The sequence below is a fragment of the Procambarus clarkii genome, unplaced genomic scaffold (assembly GCF_040958095.1).
Source record: "Procambarus clarkii isolate CNS0578487 unplaced genomic scaffold, FALCON_Pclarkii_2.0 HiC_scaffold_1930, whole genome shotgun sequence".
Taxonomy (NCBI): Eukaryota; Metazoa; Arthropoda; class Malacostraca; order Decapoda; family Cambaridae; genus Procambarus; species Procambarus clarkii.
The window spans coordinates 1-21516 of record NW_027190953.1 but is presented as its reverse complement, the minus strand read 5'-3'; the positions used below and the strand labels follow the sequence as shown (position 1 = coordinate 21516).

Sequence of the window (21516 nt, the reverse complement as noted above, 5' to 3'; positions counted from 1 at the left end):
TTCGCCGTCAGAGCCGACTAAGGAATTCCGAGTGATATACACACACACTCCTCCCTCCCTCCCTCACTCACAAGGGAGAGTGAGTAATTCTGTAAAAAAAAAGAGCATGCCAACAATGGGTAACTATTATAGTTAGGTTCTCGATCATAGTAAACCCGTTGATTTAGAGTTTATTTGCACAATGACTACGTCATATTAGATGCCATTTAAATACCAAATCCAGTTCTCCACTAAATGCAGACACAAGTCTAACACTATTCAACCCATCTCTACCAGCCTTTTCATAACAAACCACTAAGCTATCTAAACCAGTTTCCACACTTATATAAATAGAGAAAAACTTCACCCTATATAACCTATCTCAGAAAACAAACAAAATCAATTAATATTGCATTAACTGGCAACCCCCCATTCATAAAATCAACTTCTTTCCTTCCACACCAACCATCGTATTTCTTTGCTCGCACATAATCTTTAATCTAAAGTTATTAAATGATATTACTCACCTCACTCTCCTTCTTTCTCCTTCTTTCTCCTTCCTTCCTTCCTTCCTTCCTTCCTTCCTTCCTTCCTTCCTTCCTTCCTTCCTTCCTTCCTTCCCTTCCTTCCTTCCCTCTAACTCGTTGCAGTTGTTCAGCTTCGACCCATCAAACCCGGACTCGACTGACTCACTTCTGCTGCTCGTTCCAAGGCTTTTTCCTCATACGATGTTGGCTGGTGTGAAGTAATTACTGCAATTCAAATTAACACGATTCATTAATGTACATAACCAATTAACATAATCGTCTCCTACTTGATTTTGACTAGTTGATAGGGTTGTTTTTGGTCTCCCCGAAGGGAGTGGACCGATCCCAGAGGTACTGCAATACCGGGCCGATCCGCGGCAAAGGTGGAGCAAGCTCCTAGCACTTCGCCATGTTGCAAAAATCAGTTTAATATCGAGGATCCCACATGGGGATCGTATCAGATATTAAGCTGATAAGAACAGATACTACACTTTGATCTTAGCCAAAAGGCCGAGAAGCGATAGGATGCATGGTTGCTCTGCAACACCAGGCAACAATTGCGGCTAGAAACCACGTAGCGAGTTTCAATTGCAAAAGGGCATGTGATTATCGTTGAGTAATATTCGAATTCAAGCATACATATAAACGCCATGCAGTAAAGGCTTTAACCATTTCTTACCTGATCAATGAATTTATATATATGCAAATTCATGATATTACATGGTTTCATTCATGAGTAGTGAATATGTAACTGGCGGCAAAGTGGTAAACAGACTCGCGTGGCGTTTCACGAATTCGCTCCTGGCCAGGGAGTATAGCGCTTAACTCTAATACATAAACCTCCATTTGTCATGTGTCTTAAGGTAGCTACAGCTTTTGAAAAGTACAATAACGAATTAAAAGTGCAAGGGGCCTGTTACGCCAACGCTCGTCAAAAAATATAAATAGGAGACGTTCTCTCTCTGATACCATAACAGAAAACGAACAGCACTATTACGCGCCAACTATTCCATTTTTGTATATATATCACGACTTTTTCACATCTAACACTTTGCTTGATACATCGTTTTCACAAACCGGAGACGAGGCGAAGCGAGGCAGGGCTGGGTGGCGAGAGGCTAGAGGCTAGAGGCTAGAGGCGAGAGGCGAGAGGCGAGAGGCGAGAGACGAGAGACGAGAGACGAGAGACGAGAGACGAGAGACGAGAGACGAGAGACGAGAGACGAGAGACGAGAGACGAGAGACGAGAGACGAGAGACGAGAGACGAGAGACGAGAGACTAGAGACTAGAGACTAGAGACGAGAGACGAGAGACGAGAGACGAGAGACGAGAGACGTGATGCCATGCCATGCCATGCCATGCCATGCCATGCCATTCAATGCCTTGTGATTCAATACCATGCAGTTCAATGCGATGCGATGCAATGACATGCGATTCGATGCCATGCGAGGCGAGGCGAGGCGATGCATCATCTAACATAACGGGATTCCCTGGAAAACGACTCTGTTGTTGAATGAACAACAAAGTTAAGATATAAGAAGATGTAAGTAATTCGAGAAGTCTGAGTACTGTAGGTACTATAGCAAATTCATTGCTTAATATATGTGAATGTGTAAGGAATCCATCCATCGCTTTTACCGAGTATACAAATACTCGCTCATTGTTGGTGTTTAGGGAGGTAAATGAAGTATTGCAAAGCTAATTACGAAACTAGCTTTCACAATGACATTTGGTGGTTGGTCGCTTTGCAAATTATAGTAGATTCTATATCAATTTTATTCGTTATTTTACGTGAATGAATGTGTGCCTGCATACATTGCCTAAATAAAGAATGTAAATATACGTCGGTGGTGTTTAGAGGGGTGAATGAAGCATTTGAAATCTAAATAGGAAACTAGCATTCAAATGGAGAGGGGTGAGAGTGCAGGTGCGCTTGAACTTGGGTGGGTTCTGGGTTTCATTGACGTATATATTACAGGTGAATGTGTGCATCGAATGCTCGATTGAAGTATATAAATACACATTGTTAGTGTGTATTGAGGTAAATGATGGATTGTAAAGCTAATCAAGACACTGGAATTCACTTTGAGGCTAGTGGCTGGCCGGCTGGCAGGCAAGCGTGGAAGTGGCAAACGATCGTTGAGTTGCCGTGTAAAACCACACCAAAGCAACACCTCCCTCCATCTCAAGTCGAATTTCGTCTTTATTACGCATTGGTACATTCCAGCAATGGTAAATTAAATAGATAAACGTCTAATCTTGATGTATGTATGAATATAATTTCGCCGTCAGAGCCGACTAAGGAATTCCGAGTGATATACACACACACTCCTCCCTCCCTCCCTCACTCACAAGGGAGAGTGAGTAATTCTGTAAAAAAAAGAAGAGCATGCCAACAATGGGTAACTATTATAGTTAGGTTCTCGATCATAGTAAACCCGTTGATTTAGAGTTTATTTGCACAATGACTACGTCATATTAGATGCCATTTAAATACCAAATCCAGTTCTCCACTAAATGCAGACACAAGTCTAACACTATTCAACCCATCTCTACCAGCCTTTTCATAACAAACCACTAAGCTATCTAAACCAGTTTCCACACTTATATAAATAGAGAAAAACTTCACCCTATATAACCTATCTCAGAAAACAAACAAAATCAATTAATATTGCATAACTGGCAACCCCCCATTCATAAAATCAACTTCTTTCCTTCCACACCAACCATCGTATTTCTTTGCTCGCACATAATCTTTAATCTAAAGTTATTAAATGATATTACTCACCTCACTCTCCTTCTTTCTCCTTCTTTCTCCTTCCTTCCTTCCTTCCTTCCTTCCTTCCTTCCTTCCTTCCTTCCTTCCTTCCTTCCTTCCTTCCTTCCTTCCCTCTAACTCGTTGCAGTTGTTCAGCTTCGACCCATCAAACCCGGACTCGACTGACTCACTTCTGCTGCTCGTTCCAAGGCTTTTTCCTCATACGATGTTGGCTGGTGTGAAGTAATTACTGCAATTCAAATTAACACGATTCATTAATGTACATAACCAATTAACATAATCGTCTCCTACTTGATTTTGACTAGTTGATAGGGTTGTTTTTGGTCTCCCCGAAGGGAGTGGACCGATCCCAGAGGTACTGCAATACCGGGCCGATCCGCGGCAAAGGTGGAGCAAGCTCCTAGCACTTCGCCATGTTGCAAAAATCAGTTTAATATCGAGGATCCCACATGGGGATCGTATCAGATATTAAGCTGATAAGAACAGATACTACACTTTGATCTTAGCCAAAAGGCCGAGAAGCGATAGGATGCATGGTTGCTCTGCAACACCAGGCAACAATTGCGGCTAGAAACCACGTAGCGAGTTTCAATTGCAAAAGGGCATGTGATTATCGTTGAGTAATATTCGAATTCAAGCATACATATAAACGCCATGCAGTAAAGGCTTTAACCATTTCTTACCTGATCAATGAATTTATATATATATGCAAATTCATGATATTACATGGTTTCATTCATGAGTAGTGAATATGTAACTGGCGGCAAAGTGGTAAACAGACTCGCGTGGCGTTTCACGAATTCGCTCCTGGCCAGGGAGTATAGCGCTTAACTCTAATACATAAACCTCCATTTGTCATGTGTCTTAAGGTAGCTACAGCTTTTGAAAAGTACAATAACGAATTAAAAGTGCAAGGGGCCTGTTACGCCAACGCTCGTCAAAAAATATAAATAGGAGACGTTCTCTCTCTGATACCATAACAGAAAACGAACAGCACTATTACGCGCCAACTATTCCATTTTTGTATATATATCACGACTTTTTCACATCTAACACTTTGCTTGATACATCGTTTTCACAAACCGGAGACGAGGCGAAGCGAGGCAGGGCTGGGTGGCGAGAGGCTAGAGGCTAGAGGCTAGAGGCGAGAGGCGAGAGGCGAGAGGCGAGAGACGAGAGACGAGAGACGAGAGACGAGAGACGAGAGACGAGAGACGAGAGACGAGAGACGAGAGACGAGAGACGAGAGACGAGAGACGAGAGACGAGAGACGAGAGACGAGAGACTAGAGACTAGAGACTAGAGACGAGAGACGAGAGACGAGAGACGAGAGACGAGAGACGTGATGCCATGCCATGCCATGCCATGCCATGCCATGCCATTCAATGCCTTGTGATTCAATACCATGCAGTTCAATGCGATGCGATGCAATGACATGCGATTCGATGCCATGCGAGGCGAGGCGAGGCGATGCATCATCTAACATAACGGGATTCCCTGGAAAACGACTCTGTTGTTGAATGAACAACAAAGTTAAGATATAAGAAGATGTAAGTAATTCGAGAAGTCTGAGTACTGTAGGTACTATAGCAAATTCATTGCTTAATATATGTGAATGTGTAAGGAATCCATCCATCGCTTTTACCGAGTATACAAATACTCGCTCATTGTTGGTGTTTAGGGAGGTAAATGAAGTATTGCAAAGCTAATTACGAAACTAGCTTTCACAATGACATTTGGTGGTTGGTCGCTTTGCAAATTATAGTAGATTCTATATCAATTTTATTCGTTATTTTACGTGAATGAATGTGTGCCTGCATACATTGCCTAAATAAAGAATGTAAATATACGTCGGTGGTGTTTAGAGGGGTGAATGAAGCATTTGAAATCTAAATAGGAAACTAGCATTCAAATGGAGAGGGGTGAGAGTGCAGGTGCGCTTGAACTTGGGTGGGTTCTGGGTTTCATTGACGTATATATTACAGGTGAATGTGTGCATCGAATGCTCGATTGAAGTATATAAATACACATTGTTAGTGTGTATTGAGGTAAATGATGGATTGTAAAGCTAATCAAGACACTGGAATTCACTTTGAGGCTAGTGGCTGGCCGGCTGGCAGGCAAGCGTGGAAGTGGCAAACGATCGTTGAGTTGCCGTGTAAAACCACACCAAAGCAACACCTCCCTCCATCTCAAGTCGAATTTCGTCTTTATTACGCATTGGTACATTCCAGCAATGGTAAATTAAATAGATAAACGTCTAATCTTGATGTATGTATGAATATAATTTCGCCGTCAGAGCCGACTAAGGAATTCCGAGTGATATACACACACACTCCTCCCTCCCTCCCTCACTCACAAGGGAGAGTGAGTAATTCTGTAAAAAAAAGAAGAGCATGCCAACAATGGGTAACTATTATAGTTAGGTTCTCGATCATAGTAAACCCGTTGATTTAGAGTTTATTTGCACAATGACTACGTCATATTAGATGCCATTTAAATACCAAATCCAGTTCTCCACTAAATGCAGACACAAGTCTAACACTATTCAACCCATCTCTACCAGCCTTTTCATAACAAACCACTAAGCTATCTAAACCAGTTTCCACACTTATATAAATAGAGAAAAACTTCACCCTATATAACCTATCTCAGAAAACAAACAAAATCAATTAATATTGCATAACTGGCAACCCCCCATTCATAAAATCAACTTCTTTCCTTCCACACCAACCATCGTATTTCTTTGCTCGCACATAATCTTTAATCTAAAGTTATTAAATGATATTACTCACCTCACTCTCCTTCTTTCTCCTTCTTTCTCCTTCCTTCCTTCCTTCCTTCCTTCCTTCCTTCCTTCCTTCCTTCCTTCCTTCCTTCCTTCCTTCCTTCCTTCCCTAACTCGTTGCAGTTGTTCAGCTTCGACCCATCAAACCCGGACTCGACTGACTCACTTCTGCTGCTCGTTCCAAGGCTTTTTCCTCATACGATGTTGGCTGGTGTGAAGTAATTACTGCAATTCAAATTAACACGATTCATTAATGTACATAACCAATTAACATAATCGTCTCCTACTTGATTTTGACTAGTTGATAGGGTTGTTTTTGGTCTCCCCGAAGGGAGTGGACCGATCCCAGAGGTACTGCAATACCGGGCCGATCCGCGGCAAAGGTGGAGCAAGCTCCTAGCACTTCGCCATGTTGCAAAAATCAGTTTAATATCGAGGATCCCACATGGGGATCGTATCAGATATTAAGCTGATAAGAACAGATACTACACTTTGATCTTAGCCAAAAGGCCGAGAAGCGATAGGATGCATGGTTGCTCTGCAACACCAGGCAACAATTGCGGCTAGAAACCACGTAGCGAGTTTCAATTGCAAAAGGGCATGTGATTATCGTTGAGTAATATTCGAATTCAAGCATACATATAAACGCCATGCAGTAAAGGCTTTAACCATTTCTTACCTGATCAATGAATTTATATATATATGCAAATTCATGATATTACATGGTTTCATTCATGAGTAGTGAATATGTAACTGGCGGCAAAGTGGTAAACAGACTCGCGTGGCGTTTCACGAATTCGCTCCTGGCCAGGGAGTATAGCGCTTAACTCTAATACATAAACCTCCATTTGTCATGTGTCTTAAGGTAGCTACAGCTTTTGAAAAGTACAATAACGAATTAAAAGTGCAAGGGGCCTGTTACGCCAACGCTCGTCAAAAAATATAAATAGGAGACGTTCTCTCTCTGATACCATAACAGAAAACGAACAGCACTATTACGCGCCAACTATTCCATTTTTGTATATATATCACGACTTTTTCACATCTAACACTTTGCTTGATACATCGTTTTCACAAACCGGAGACGAGGCGAAGCGAGGCAGGGCTGGGTGGCGAGAGGCTAGAGGCTAGAGGCTAGAGGCGAGAGGCGAGAGGCGAGAGGCGAGAGACGAGAGACGAGAGACGAGAGACGAGAGACGAGAGACGAGAGACGAGAGACGAGAGACGAGAGACGAGAGACGAGAGACGAGAGACGAGAGACGAGAGACGAGAGACGAGAGACGAGAGACTAGAGACTAGAGACGAGAGACGAGAGACGAGAGACGAGAGACGAGAGACGTGATGCCATGCCATGCCATGCCATGCCATGCCATGCCATTCAATGCCTTGTGATTCAATACCATGCAGTTCAATGCGATGCGATGCAATGACATGCGATTCGATGCCATGCGAGGCGAGGCGAGGCGATGCATCATCTAACATAACGGGATTCCCTGGAAAACGACTCTGTTGTTGAATGAACAACAAAGTTAAGATATAAGAAGATGTAAGTAATTCGAGAAGTCTGAGTACTGTAGGTACTATAGCAAATTCATTGCTTAATATATGTGAATGTGTAAGGAATCCATCCATCGCTTTTACCGAGTATACAAATACTCGCTCATTGTTGGTGTTTAGGGAGGTAAATGAAGTATTGCAAAGCTAATTACGAAACTAGCTTTCACAATGACATTTGGTGGTTGGTCGCTTTGCAAATTATAGTAGATTCTATATCAATTTTATTCGTTATTTTACGTGAATGAATGTGTGCCTGCATACATTGCCTAAATAAAGAATGTAAATATACGTCGGTGGTGTTTAGAGGGGTGAATGAAGCATTTGAAATCTAAATAGGAAACTAGCATTCAAATGGAGAGGGGTGAGAGTGCAGGTGCGCTTGAACTTGGGTGGGTTCTGGGTTTCATTGACGTATATATTACAGGTGAATGTGTGCATCGAATGCTCGATTGAAGTATATAAATACACATTGTTAGTGTGTATTGAGGTAAATGATGGATTGTAAAGCTAATCAAGACACTGGAATTCACTTTGAGGCTAGTGGCTGGCCGGCTGGCAGGCAAGCGTGGAAGTGGCAAACGATCGTTGAGTTGCCGTGTAAAACCACACCAAAGCAACACCTCCCTCCATCTCAAGTCGAATTTCGTCTTTATTACGCATTGGTACATTCCAGCAATGGTAAATTAAATAGATAAACGTCTAATCTTGATGTATGTATGAATATAATTTCGCCGTCAGAGCCGACTAAGGAATTCCGAGTGATATACACACACACTCCTCCCTCCCTCCCTCACTCACAAGGGAGAGTGAGTAATTCTGTAAAAAAAAGAAGAGCATGCCAACAATGGGTAACTATTATAGTTAGGTTCTCGATCATAGTAAACCCGTTGATTTAGAGTTTATTTGCACAATGACTACGTCATATTAGATGCCATTTAAATACCAAATCCAGTTCTCCACTAAATGCAGACACAAGTCTAACACTATTCAACCCATCTCTACCAGCCTTTTCATAACAAACCACTAAGCTATCTAAACCAGTTTCCACACTTATATAAATAGAGAAAAACTTCACCCTATATAACCTATCTCAGAAAACAAACAAAATCAATTAATATTGCATAACTGGCAACCCCCCATTCATAAAATCAACTTCTTTCCTTCCACACCAACCATCGTATTTCTTTGCTCGCACATAATCTTTAATCTAAAGTTATTAAATGATATTACTCACCTCACTCTCCTTCTTCTCCTTCTTTCTCCTTCCTTCCTTCTTCCTTCCTTCCTTCCTTCCTTCCTTCCTTCCTTCCTTCCTTCCTTCCTTCCTTCCTTCCCTCTAACTCGTTGCAGTTGTTCAGCTTCGACCCATCAAACCCGGACTCGACTGACTCACTTCTGCTGCTCGTTCCAAGGCTTTTTCCTCATACGATGTTGGCTGGTGTGAAGTAATTACTGCAATTCAAATTAACACGATTCATTAATGTACATAACCAATTAACATAATCGTCTCCTACTTGATTTTGACTAGTTGATAGGGTTGTTTTTGGTCTCCCCGAAGGGAGTGGACCGATCCCAGAGGTACTGCAATACCGGGCCGATCCGCGGCAAAGGTGGAGCAAGCTCCTAGCACTTCGCCATGTTGCAAAAATCAGTTTAATATCGAGGATCCCACATGGGGATCGTATCAGATATTAAGCTGATAAGAACAGATACTACACTTTGATCTTAGCCAAAAGGCCGAGAAGCGATAGGATGCATGGTTGCTCTGCAACACCAGGCAACAATTGCGGCTAGAAACCACGTAGCGAGTTTCAATTGCAAAAGGGCATGTGATTATCGTTGAGTAATATTCGAATTCAAGCATACATATAAACGCCATGCAGTAAAGGCTTTAACCATTTCTTACCTGATCAATGAATTTATATATATATGCAAATTCATGATATTACATGGTTTCATTCATGAGTAGTGAATATGTAACTGGCGGCAAAGTGGTAAACAGACTCGCGTGGCGTTTCACGAATTCGCTCCTGGCCAGGGAGTATAGCGCTTAACTCTAATACATAAACCTCCATTTGTCATGTGTCTTAAGGTAGCTACAGCTTTTGAAAAGTACAATAACGAATTAAAAGTGCAAGGGGCCTGTTACGCCAACGCTCGTCAAAAAATATAAATAGGAGACGTTCTCTCTCTGATACCATAACAGAAAACGAACAGCACTATTACGCGCCAACTATTCCATTTTTGTATATATATCACGACTTTTTCACATCTAACACTTTGCTTGATACATCGTTTTCACAAACCGGAGACGAGGCGAAGCGAGGCAGGGCTGGGTGGCGAGAGGCTAGAGGCTAGAGGCTAGAGGCGAGAGGCGAGAGGCGAGAGGCGAGAGACGAGAGACGAGAGACGAGAGACGAGAGACGAGAGACGAGAGACGAGAGACGAGAGACGAGAGACGAGAGACGAGAGACGAGAGACGAGAGACGAGACGAGAGACGAGAGACTAGAGACTAGAGACTAGAGACGAGAGACGAGAGACGAGAGACGAGAGACGAGAGACGTGATGCCATGCCATGCCATGCCATGCCATGCCATGCCATTCAATGCCTTGTGATTCAATACCATGCAGTTCAATGCGATGCGATGCAATGACATGCGATTCGATGCCATGCGAGGCGAGGCGAGGCGATGCATCATCTAACATAACGGGATTCCCTGGAAAACGACTCTGTTGTTGAATGAACAACAAAGTTAAGATATAAGAAGATGTAAGTAATTCGAGAAGTCTGAGTACTGTAGGTACTATAGCAAATTCATTGCTTAATATATGTGAATGTGTAAGGAATCCATCCATCGCTTTTACCGAGTATACAAATACTCGCTCATTGTTGGTGTTTAGGGAGGTAAATGAAGTATTGCAAAGCTAATTACGAAACTAGCTTTCACAATGACATTTGGTGGTTGGTCGCTTTGCAAATTATAGTAGATTCTATATCAATTTTATTCGTTATTTTACGTGAATGAATGTGTGCCTGCATACATTGCCTAAATAAAGAATGTAAATATACGTCGGTGGTGTTTAGAGGGGTGAATGAAGCATTTGAAATCTAAATAGGAAACTAGCATTCAAATGGAGAGGGGTGAGAGTGCAGGTGCGCTTGAACTTGGGTGGGTTCTGGGTTTCATTGACGTATATATTACAGGTGAATGTGTGCATCGAATGCTCGATTGAAGTATATAAATACACATTGTTAGTGTGTATTGAGGTAAATGATGGATTGTAAAGCTAATCAAGACACTGGAATTCACTTTGAGGCTAGTGGCTGGCCGGCTGGCAGGCAAGCGTGGAAGTGGCAAACGATCGTTGAGTTGCCGTGTAAAACCACACCAAAGCAACACCTCCCTCCATCTCAAGTCGAATTTCGTCTTTATTACGCATTGGTACATTCCAGCAATGGTAAATTAAATAGATAAACGTCTAATCTTGATGTATGTATGAATATAATTTCGCCGTCAGAGCCGACTAAGGAATTCCGAGTGATATACACACACACTCCTCCCTCCCTCCCTCACTCACAAGGGAGAGTGAGTAATTCTGTAAAAAAAAGAAGAGCATGCCAACAATGGGTAACTATTATAGTTAGGTTCTCGATCATAGTAAACCCGTTGATTTAGAGTTTATTTGCACAATGACTACGTCATATTAGATGCCATTTAAATACCAAATCCAGTTCTCCACTAAATGCAGACACAAGTCTAACACTATTCAACCCATCTCTACCAGCCTTTTCATAACAAACCACTAAGCTATCTAAACCAGTTTCCACACTTATATAAATAGAGAAAAACTTCACCCTATATAACCTATCTCAGAAAACAAACAAAATCAATTAATATTGCATAACTGGCAACCCCCCTTCATAAAATCAACTTCTTTCCTTCCACACCAACCATCGTATTTCTTTGCTCGCACATAATCTTTAATCTAAAGTTATTAAATGATATTACTCACCTCACTCTCCTTCTTTCTCCTTCTTTCTCCTTCCTTCCTTCCTTCCTTCCTTCCTTCCTTCCTTCCTTCCTTCCTTCCTTCCTTCCTTCTCCTTCCTTCCTTCCCTCTAACTCGTTGCAGTTGTTCAGCTTCGACCCATCAAACCCGGACTCGACTGACTCACTTCTGCTGCTCGTTCCAAGGCTTTTTCCTCATACGATGTTGGCTGGTGTGAAGTAATTACTGCAATTCAAATTAACACGATTCATTAATGTACATAACCAATTAACATAATCGTCTCCTACTTGATTTTGACTAGTTGATAGGGTTGTTTTTGGTCTCCCCGAAGGGAGTGGACCGATCCCAGAGGTACTGCAATACCGGGCCGATCCGCGGCAAAGGTGGAGCAAGCTCCTAGCACTTCGCCATGTTGCAAAAATCAGTTTAATATCGAGGATCCCACATGGGGATCGTATCAGATATTAAGCTGATAAGAACAGATACTACACTTTGATCTTAGCCAAAAGGCCGAGAAGCGATAGGATGCATGGTTGCTCTGCAACACCAGGCAACAATTGCGGCTAGAAACCACGTAGCGAGTTTCAATTGCAAAAGGGCATGTGATTATCGTTGAGTAATATTCGAATTCAAGCATACATATAAACGCCATGCAGTAAAGGCTTTAACCATTTCTTACCTGATCAATGAATTTATATATATATGCAAATTCATGATATTACATGGTTTCATTCATGAGTAGTGAATATGTAACTGGCGGCAAAGTGGTAAACAGACTCGCGTGGCGTTTCACGAATTCGCTCCTGGCCAGGGAGTATAGCGCTTAACTCTAATACATAAACCTCCATTTGTCATGTGTCTTAAGGTAGCTACAGCTTTTGAAAAGTACAATAACGAATTAAAAGTGCAAGGGGCCTGTTACGCCAACGCTCGTCAAAAAATATAAATAGGAGACGTTCTCTCTCTGATACCATAACAGAAAACGAACAGCACTATTACGCGCCAACTATTCCATTTTTGTATATATATCACGACTTTTTCACATCTAACACTTTGCTTGATACATCGTTTTCACAAACCGGAGACGAGGCGAAGCGAGGCAGGGCTGGGTGGCGAGAGGCTAGAGGCTAGAGGCTAGAGGCGAGAGGCGAGAGGCGAGAGGCGAGAGACGAGAGACGAGAGACGAGAGACGAGAGACGAGAGACGAGAGACGAGAGACGAGAGACGAGAGACGAGAGACGAGACGACGAGAGACGAGAGACGAGAGACGAGAGACTAGAGACTAGAGACTAGAGACGAGAGACGAGAGACGAGAGACGAGAGACGAGAGACGTGATGCCATGCCATGCCATGCCATGCCATGCCATGCCATTCAATGCCTTGTGATTCAATACCATGCAGTTCAATGCGATGCGATGCAATGACATGCGATTCGATGCCATGCGAGGCGAGGCGAGGCGATGCATCATCTAACATAACGGGATTCCCTGGAAAACGACTCTGTTGTTGAATGAACAACAAAGTTAAGATATAAGAAGATGTAAGTAATTCGAGAAGTCTGAGTACTGTAGGTACTATAGCAAATTCATTGCTTAATATATGTGAATGTGTAAGGAATCCATCCATCGCTTTTACCGAGTATACAAATACTCGCTCATTGTTGGTGTTTAGGGAGGTAAATGAAGTATTGCAAAGCTAATTACGAAACTAGCTTTCACAATGACATTTGGTGGTTGGTCGCTTTGCAAATTATAGTAGATTCTATATCAATTTTATTCGTTATTTTACGTGAATGAATGTGTGCCTGCATACATTGCCTAAATAAAGAATGTAAATATACGTCGGTGGTGTTTAGAGGGGTGAATGAAGCATTTGAAATCTAAATAGGAAACTAGCATTCAAATGGAGAGGGGTGAGAGTGCAGGTGCGCTTGAACTTGGGTGGGTTCTGGGTTTCATTGACGTATATATTACAGGTGAATGTGTGCATCGAATGCTCGATTGAAGTATATAAATACACATTGTTAGTGTGTATTGAGGTAAATGATGGATTGTAAAGCTAATCAAGACACTGGAATTCACTTTGAGGCTAGTGGCTGGCCGGCTGGCAGGCAAGCGTGGAAGTGGCAAACGATCGTTGAGTTGCCGTGTAAAACCACACCAAAGCAACACCTCCCTCCATCTCAAGTCGAATTTCGTCTTTATTACGCATTGGTACATTCCAGCAATGGTAAATTAAATAGATAAACGTCTAATCTTGATGTATGTATGAATATAATTTCGCCGTCAGAGCCGACTAAGGAATTCCGAGTGATATACACACACACTCCTCCCTCCCTCCCTCACTCACAAGGGAGAGTGAGTAATTCTGTAAAAAAAGAAGAGCATGCCAACAATGGGTAACTATTATAGTTAGGTTCTCGATCATAGTAAACCCGTTGATTTAGAGTTTATTTGCACAATGACTACGTCATATTAGATGCCATTTAAATACCAAATCCAGTTCTCCACTAAATGCAGACACAAGTCTAACACTATTCAACCCATCTCTACCAGCCTTTTCATAACAAACCACTAAGCTATCTAAACCAGTTTCCACACTTATATAAATAGAGAAAAACTTCACCCTATATAACCTATCTCAGAAAACAAACAAAATCAATTAATATTGCATTAACTGGCAACCCCCCATTCATAAAATCAACTTCTTTCCTTCCACACCAACCATCGTATTTCTTTGCTCGCACATAATCTTTAATCTAAAGTTATTAAATGATATTACTCACCTCACTCTCCTTCTTTCTCCTTCTTTCTCCTTCCTTCCTTCCTTCCTTCCTTCCTTCCTTCCTTCCTTCCTTCCTTCCTTCCTTCCTTCCTTCCTTCCTTCCCTCTAACTCGTTGCAGTTGTTCAGCTTCGACCCATCAAACCCGGACTCGACTGACTCACTTCTGCTGCTCGTTCCAAGGCTTTTTCCTCATACGATGTTGGCTGGTGTGAAGTAATTACTGCAATTCAAATTAACACGATTCATTAATGTACATAACCAATTAACATAATCGTCTCCTACTTGATTTTGACTAGTTGATAGGGTTGTTTTTGGTCTCCCCGAAGGGAGTGGACCGATCCCAGAGGTACTGCAATACCGGGCCGATCCGCGGCAAAGGTGGAGCAAGCTCCTAGCACTTCGCCATGTTGCAAAAATCAGTTTAATATCGAGGATCCCACATGGGGATCGTATCAGATATTAAGCTGATAAGAACAGATACTACACTTTGATCTTAGCCAAAAGGCCGAGAAGCGATAGGATGCATGGTTGCTCTGCAACACCAGGCAACAATTGCGGCTAGAAACCACGTAGCGAGTTTCAATTGCAAAAGGGCATGTGATTATCGTTGAGTAATATTCGAATTCAAGCATACATATAAACGCCATGCAGTAAAGGCTTTAACCATTTCTTACCTGATCAATGAATTTATATATATATGCAAATTCATGATATTACATGGTTTCATTCATGAGTAGTGAATATGTAACTGGCGGCAAAGTGGTAAACAGACTCGCGTGGCGTTTCACGAATTCGCTCCTGGCCAGGGAGTATAGCGCTTAACTCTAATACATAAACCTCCATTTGTCATGTGTCTTAAGGTAGCTACAGCTTTTGAAAAGTACAATAACGAATTAAAAGTGCAAGGGGCCTGTTACGCCAACGCTCGTCAAAAAATATAAATAGGAGACGTTCTCTCTCTGATACCATAACAGAAAACGAACAGCACTATTACGCGCCAACTATTCCATTTTTGTATATATATCACGACTTTTTCACATCTAACACTTTGCTTGATACATCGTTTTCACAAACCGGAGACGAGGCGAAGCGAGGCAGGGCTGGGTGGCGAGAGGCTAGAGGCTAGAGGCTAGAGGCGAGAGGCGAGAGGCGAGAGGCGAGAGACGAGAGACGAGAGACGAGAGACGAGAGACGAGAGACGAGAGACGAGAGACGAGAGACGAGAGACGAGAGACGAGAGACGAGAGACGAGAGACGAGAGACGAGAGACTAGAGACTAGAGACTAGAGACGAGAGACGAGAGACGAGAGACGAGAGACGAGAGACGTGATGCCATGCCATGCCATGCCATGCCATGCCATGCCATTCAATGCCTTGTGATTCAATACCATGCAGTTCAATGCGATGCGATGCAATGACATGCGATTCGATGCCATGCGAGGCGAGGCGAGGCGATGCATCATCTAACATAACGGGATTCCCTGGAAAACGACTCTGTTGTTGAATGAACAACAAAGTTAAGATATAAGAAGATGTAAGTAATTCGAGAAGTCTGAGTACTGTAGGTACTATAGCAAATTCATTGCTTAATATATGTGAATGTGTAAGGAATCCATCCATCGCTTTTACCGAGTATACAAATACTCGCTCATTGTTGGTGTTTAGGGAGGTAAATGAAGTATTGCAAAGCTAATTACGAAACTAGCTTTCACAATGACATTTGGTGGTTGGTCGCTTTGCAAATTATAGTAGATTCTATATCAATTTTATTCGTTATTTTACGTGAATGAATGTGTGCCTGCATACATTGCCTAAATAAAGAATGTAAATATACGTCGGTGGTGTTTAGAGGGGTGAATGAAGCATTTGAAATCTAAATAGGAAACTAGCATTCAAATGGAGAGGGGTGAGAGTGCAGGTGCGCTTGAACTTGGGTGGGTTCTGGGTTTCATTGACGTATATATTACAGGTGAATGTGTGCATCGAATGCTCGATTGAAGTATATAAATACACATTGTTAGTGTGTATTGAGGTAAATGATGGATTGTAAAGCTAATCAAGACACTGGAATTCACTTTGAGGCTAGTGGCTGGCCGGCTGGCAGGCAAGCGTGGAAGTGGCAAACGATCGTTGAGTTGCCGTGTAAAACCACACCAAAGCAACACCTCCCTCCATCTCAAGTCGAATTTCGTCTTTATTACGCATTGGTACATTCCAGCAATGGTAAATTAAATAGATAAACGTCTAATCTTGATGTATGTATGAATATAATTTCGCCGTCAGAGCCGACTAAGGAATTCCGAGTGATATACACACACACTCCTCCCTCCCTCCCTCCTCACAAGGGAGAGTGAGTAATTCTGTAAAAAAAAGAAGAGCATGCCAACAATGGGTAACTATTATAGTTAGGTTCTCGATCATAGTAAACCCGTTGATTTAGAGTTTATTTGCACAATGACTACGTCATATTAGATGCCATTTAAATACCAAATCCAGTTCTCCACTAAATGCAGACACAAGTCTAACACTATTCAACCCATCTCTACCAGCCTTTTCATAACAAACCACTAAGCTATCTAAACCAGTTTCCACACTTATATAAATAGAGAAAAACTTCACCCTATATAACCTATCTCAGAAAACAAACAAAATCAATTAATATTGCATTAACTGGCAACCCCCCATTCATAAAATCAACTTCTTTCCTTCCACACCAACCATCGTATTTCTTTGCTCGCACATAATCTTTAATCTAAAGTTATTAAATGATATTACTCACCTCACTCTCCTTCTTTCTCCTTCTTTCTCCTTCCTTCCTTCCTTCCTTCCTTCCTTCCTTCCTTCCTTCCTTCCTTCCTTCCTTTCCTTCCTTCCTTCCTTCCCTCTAACTCGTTGCAGTTGTTCAGCTTCGACCCATCAAACCCGGACTCGACTGACTCACTTCTGCTGCTCGTTCCAAGGCTTTTTCCTCATACGATGTTGGCTGGTGTGAAGTAATTACTGCAATTCAAATTAACACGATTCATTAATGTACATAACCAATTAACATAATCGTCTCCTACTTGATTTTGACTAGTTGATAGGGTTGTTTTTGGTCTCCCCGAAGGGAGTGGACCGATCCCAGAGGTACTGCAATACCGGGCCGATCCGCGGCAAAGGTGGAGCAAGCTCCTAGCACTTCGCCATGTTGCAAAAATCAGTTTAATATCGAGGATCCCACATGGGGATCGTATCAGATATTAAGCTGATAAGAACAGATACTACACTTTGATCTTAGCCAAAAGGCCGAGAAGCGATAGGATGCATGGTTGCTCTGCAACACCAGGCAACAATTGCGGCTAGAAACCACGTAGCGAGTTTCAATTGCAAAAGGGCATGTGATTATCGTTGAGTAATATTCGAATTCAAGCATACATATAAACGCCATGCAGTAAAGGCTTTAACCATTTCTTACCTGATCAATGAATTTATATATATATGCAAATTCATGATATTACATGGTTTCATTCATGAGTAGTGAATATGTAACTGGCGGCAAAGTGGTAAACAGACTCGCGTGGCGTTTCACGAATTCGCTCCTGGCCAGGGAGTATAGCGCTTAACTCTAATACATAAACCTCCATTTGTCATGTGTCTTAAGGTAGCTACAGCTTTTGAAAAGTACAATAACGAATTAAAAGTGCAAGGGGCCTGTTACGCCAACGCTCGTCAAAAAATATAAATAGGAGACGTTCTCTCTCTGATACCATAACAGAAAACGAACAGCACTATTACGCGCCAACTATTCCATTTTTGTATATATATCACGACTTTTTCACATCTAACACTTTGCTTGATACATCGTTTTCACAAACCGGAGACGAGGCGAAGCGAGGCAGGGCTGGGTGGCGAGAGGCTAGAGGCTAGAGGCTAGAGGCGAGAGGCGAGAGGCGAGAGGCGAGAGACGAGAGACGAGAGACGAGAGACGAGAGACGAGAGACGAGAGACGAGAGACGAGAGACGAGAGACGAGAGACGAGAGACGAGAGACGAGAGACGAGAGACGAGAGACGAGAGACTAGAGACTAGAGACTAGAGACGAGAGACGAGAGACGAGAGACGAGAGACGAGAGACGTGATGCCATGCCATGCCATGCCATGCCATGCCATGCCATTCAATGCCTTGTGATTCAATACCATGCAGTTCAATGCGATGCGATGCAATGACATGCGATTCGATGCCATGCGAGGCGAGGCGAGGCGATGCATCATCTAACATAACGGGATTCCCTGGAAAACGACTCTGTTGTTGAATGAACAACAAAGTTAAGATATAAGAAGATGTAAGTAATTCGAGAAGTCTGAGTACTGTAGGTACTATAGCAAATTCATTGCTTAATATATGTGAATGTGTAAGGAATCCATCCATCGCTTTTACCGAGTATACAAATACTCGCTCATTGTTGGTGTTTAGGGAGGTAAATGAAGTATTGCAAAGCTAATTACGAAACTAGCTTTCACAATGACATTTGGTGGTTGGTCGCTTTGCAAATTATAGTAGATTCTATATCAATTTTATTCGTTATTTTACGTGAATGAATGTGTGCCTGCATACATTGCCTAAATAAAGAATGTAAATATACGTCGGTGGTGTTTAGAGGGGTGAATGAAGCATTTGAAATCTAAATAGGAAACTAGCATTCAAATGGAGAGGGGTGAGAGTGCAGGTGCGCTTGAACTTGGGTGGGTTCTGGGTTTCATTGACGTATATATTACAGGTGAATGTGTGCATCGAATGCTCGATTGAAGTATATAAATACACATTGTTAGTGTGTATTGAGGTAAATGATGGATTGTAAAGCTAATCAAGACACTGGAATTCACTTTGAGGCTAGTGGCTGGCCGGCTGGCAGGCAAGCGTGGAAGTGGCAAACGATCGTTGAGTTGCCGTGTAAAACCACACCAAAGCAACACCTCCCTCCATCTCAAGTCGAATTTCGTCTTTATTACGCATTGGTACATTCCAGCAATGGTAAATTAAATAGATAAACGTCTAATCTTGATGTATGTATGAATATAATTTCGCCGTCAGAGCCGACTAAGGAATTCCGAGTGATATACACACACACTCCTCCCTCCCTCCCTCACTCACAAGGGAGAGTGAGTAATTCTGTAAAAAAAAGAAGAGCATGCCAACAATGGGTAACTATTATAGTTAGGTTCTCGATCATAGTAAACCCGTTGATTTAGAGTTTATTTGCACAATGACTACGTCATATTAGATGCCATTTAAATACCAAATCCAGTTCTCCACTAAATGCAGACACAAGTCTAACACTATTCAACCCATCTCTACCAGCCTTTTCATAACAAACCACTAAGCTATCTAAACCAGTTTCCACACTTATATAAATAGAGAAAAACTTCACCCTATATAACCTATCTCAGAAAACAAACAAAATCAATTAATATTGCATAACTGGCAACCCCCCATTCATAAAATCAACTTCTTTCCTTCCACACCAACCATCGTATTTCTTTGCTCGCACATAATCTTTAATCTAAAGTTATTAAATGATATTACTCACCTCACTCTCCTTCTTTCTCCTTCTTTCTCCTTCCTTCCTTCCTTCCTTCCTTCTTCCTTCCTTCCTTCCTTCCTTCCTTCCTTCCCTTCCTTCCCTTCCCTCTAACTCGTTGCAGTTGTTCAGCTTCGACCCATCAAACCCGGACTCGACTGACTCACTTCTGCTGCTCGTTCCAAGGCTTTTTCCTCATACGATGTTGGCTGGTGTGAAGTAATTACTGCAATTCAAATTAACACGATTCATTAATGTACATAACCAATTAACATAATCGTCTCCTACTTGATTTTGACTAGTTGATAGGGTTGTTTTTGGTCTCCCCGAAGGGAGTGGACCGATCCCAGAGGTACTGCAATACCGGGCCGATCCGCGGCAAAGGTGGAGCAAGCTCCTAGCACTTCGCCATGTTGCAAAAATCAGTTTAATATCGAGGATCCCACATGGGGATCGTATCAGATATTAAGCTGATAAGAACAGATACTACACTTTGATCTTAGCCAAAAGGCCGAGAAGCGATAGGATGCATGGTTGCTCTGCAACACCAGGCAACAATTGCGGCTAGAAACCACGTAGCGAGTTTCAATTGCAAAAGGGCATGTGATTATCGTTGAGTAATATTCGAATTCAAGCATACATATAAACGCCATGCAGTAAAGGCTTTAACCATTTCTTACCTGATCAATGAATTTATATATATGCAAATTCATGATATTACATGGTTTCATTCATGAGTAGTGAATATGTAACTGGCGGCAAAGTGGTAAACAGACTCGCGTGGCGTTTCACGAATTCGCTCCTGGCCAGGGAGTATAGCGCTTAACTCTAATACATAAACCTCCATTTGTCATGTGTCTTAAGGTAGCTACAGCTTTTGAAAAGTACAATAACGAATTAAAAGTGCAAGGGGCCTGTTACGCCAACGCTCGTCAAAAAATATAAATAGGAGACGTTCTCTCTCTGATACCATAACAGAAAACGAACAGCACTATTACGCGCCAACTATTCCATTTTTGTATATATATCACGACTTTTTCACATCTAACACTTTGCTTGATACATCGTTTTCACAAACCGGAGACGAGGCGAAGCGAGGCAGGGCTGGGTGGCGAGAGGCTAGAGGCTAGAGGCTAGAGGCGAGAGGCGAGAGGCGAGAGGCGAGAGACGAGAGACGAGAGACGAGAGACGAGAGACGAGAGACGAGAGACGAGAGACGAGAGACGAGAGACGAGAGACGAGAGACGAGAGACGAGAGACGAGAGACGAGAGACTAGAGACGAGAGACTAGAGACTAGAGACGAGAGACGAGAGACGAGAGACGAGAGACGTGATGCCATGCCATGCCATGCCATGCCATGCCATGCCATTCAATGCCTTGTGATTCAATACCATGCAGTTCAATGCGATGCGATGCAATGACATGCGATTCGATGCCATGCGAGGCGAGGCGAGGCGATGCATCATCTAACATAACGGGATTCCCTGGAAAACGACTCTGTTGTTGAATGAACAACAAAGTTAAGATAAA

General features: G+C 42.3%; 2 long non-coding RNA genes and 8 other non-coding genes across 10 annotated transcripts; all 10 read right to left on the bottom strand.

Moving 5' to 3' along the window:
* Window positions 1-512: 512 nt before the first annotated feature.
* LOC138362515 (uncharacterized) lies at window positions 513-6170 on the bottom strand. Its single transcript, XR_011227728.1, has 3 exons — window positions 6082-6170; window positions 3296-3515; window positions 513-731 (listed from the first exon to the last, which is right to left on the bottom strand). It is a non-coding gene; the product is annotated as an uncharacterized lncRNA (long non-coding RNA).
* Window positions 836-1028, bottom strand: LOC138362519 (U2 spliceosomal RNA). Its single transcript, XR_011227732.1, has one exon. It is a non-coding gene; the product is annotated as a U2 spliceosomal RNA (small nuclear RNA).
* Window positions 3620-3812, bottom strand: LOC138362518 (U2 spliceosomal RNA). Its single transcript, XR_011227731.1, has one exon. It is a non-coding gene; the product is annotated as a U2 spliceosomal RNA (small nuclear RNA).
* A 233-nt stretch (window positions 6171-6403) lies between the features above and the next one.
* LOC138362517 (U2 spliceosomal RNA) lies at window positions 6404-6596 on the bottom strand. Its single transcript, XR_011227730.1, has one exon. It is a non-coding gene; the product is annotated as a U2 spliceosomal RNA (small nuclear RNA).
* Window positions 6597-8907: 2311 nt separating this feature from the next.
* Window positions 8908-20043, bottom strand: LOC138362514 (uncharacterized). Its single transcript, XR_011227727.1, has 5 exons — window positions 19995-20043; window positions 17208-17428; window positions 14429-14648; window positions 11647-11868; window positions 8908-9083 (listed from the first exon to the last, which is right to left on the bottom strand). It is a non-coding gene; the product is annotated as an uncharacterized lncRNA (long non-coding RNA).
* LOC138362523 (U2 spliceosomal RNA) lies at window positions 9188-9380 on the bottom strand. The gene has a single exon (XR_011227736.1). It is a non-coding gene; the product is annotated as a U2 spliceosomal RNA (small nuclear RNA).
* Window positions 11973-12165, bottom strand: LOC138362522 (U2 spliceosomal RNA). Its single transcript, XR_011227735.1, has one exon. It is a non-coding gene; the product is annotated as a U2 spliceosomal RNA (small nuclear RNA).
* LOC138362521 (U2 spliceosomal RNA) lies at window positions 14753-14945 on the bottom strand. The gene has a single exon (XR_011227734.1). It is a non-coding gene; the product is annotated as a U2 spliceosomal RNA (small nuclear RNA).
* LOC138362520 (U2 spliceosomal RNA) lies at window positions 17533-17725 on the bottom strand. The gene has a single exon (XR_011227733.1). It is a non-coding gene; the product is annotated as a U2 spliceosomal RNA (small nuclear RNA).
* Window positions 20044-20315: 272 nt separating the features above from the next.
* Window positions 20316-20508, bottom strand: LOC138362516 (U2 spliceosomal RNA). Its single transcript, XR_011227729.1, has one exon. It is a non-coding gene; the product is annotated as a U2 spliceosomal RNA (small nuclear RNA).
* Window positions 20509-21516: the final 1008 nt, after the last annotated feature.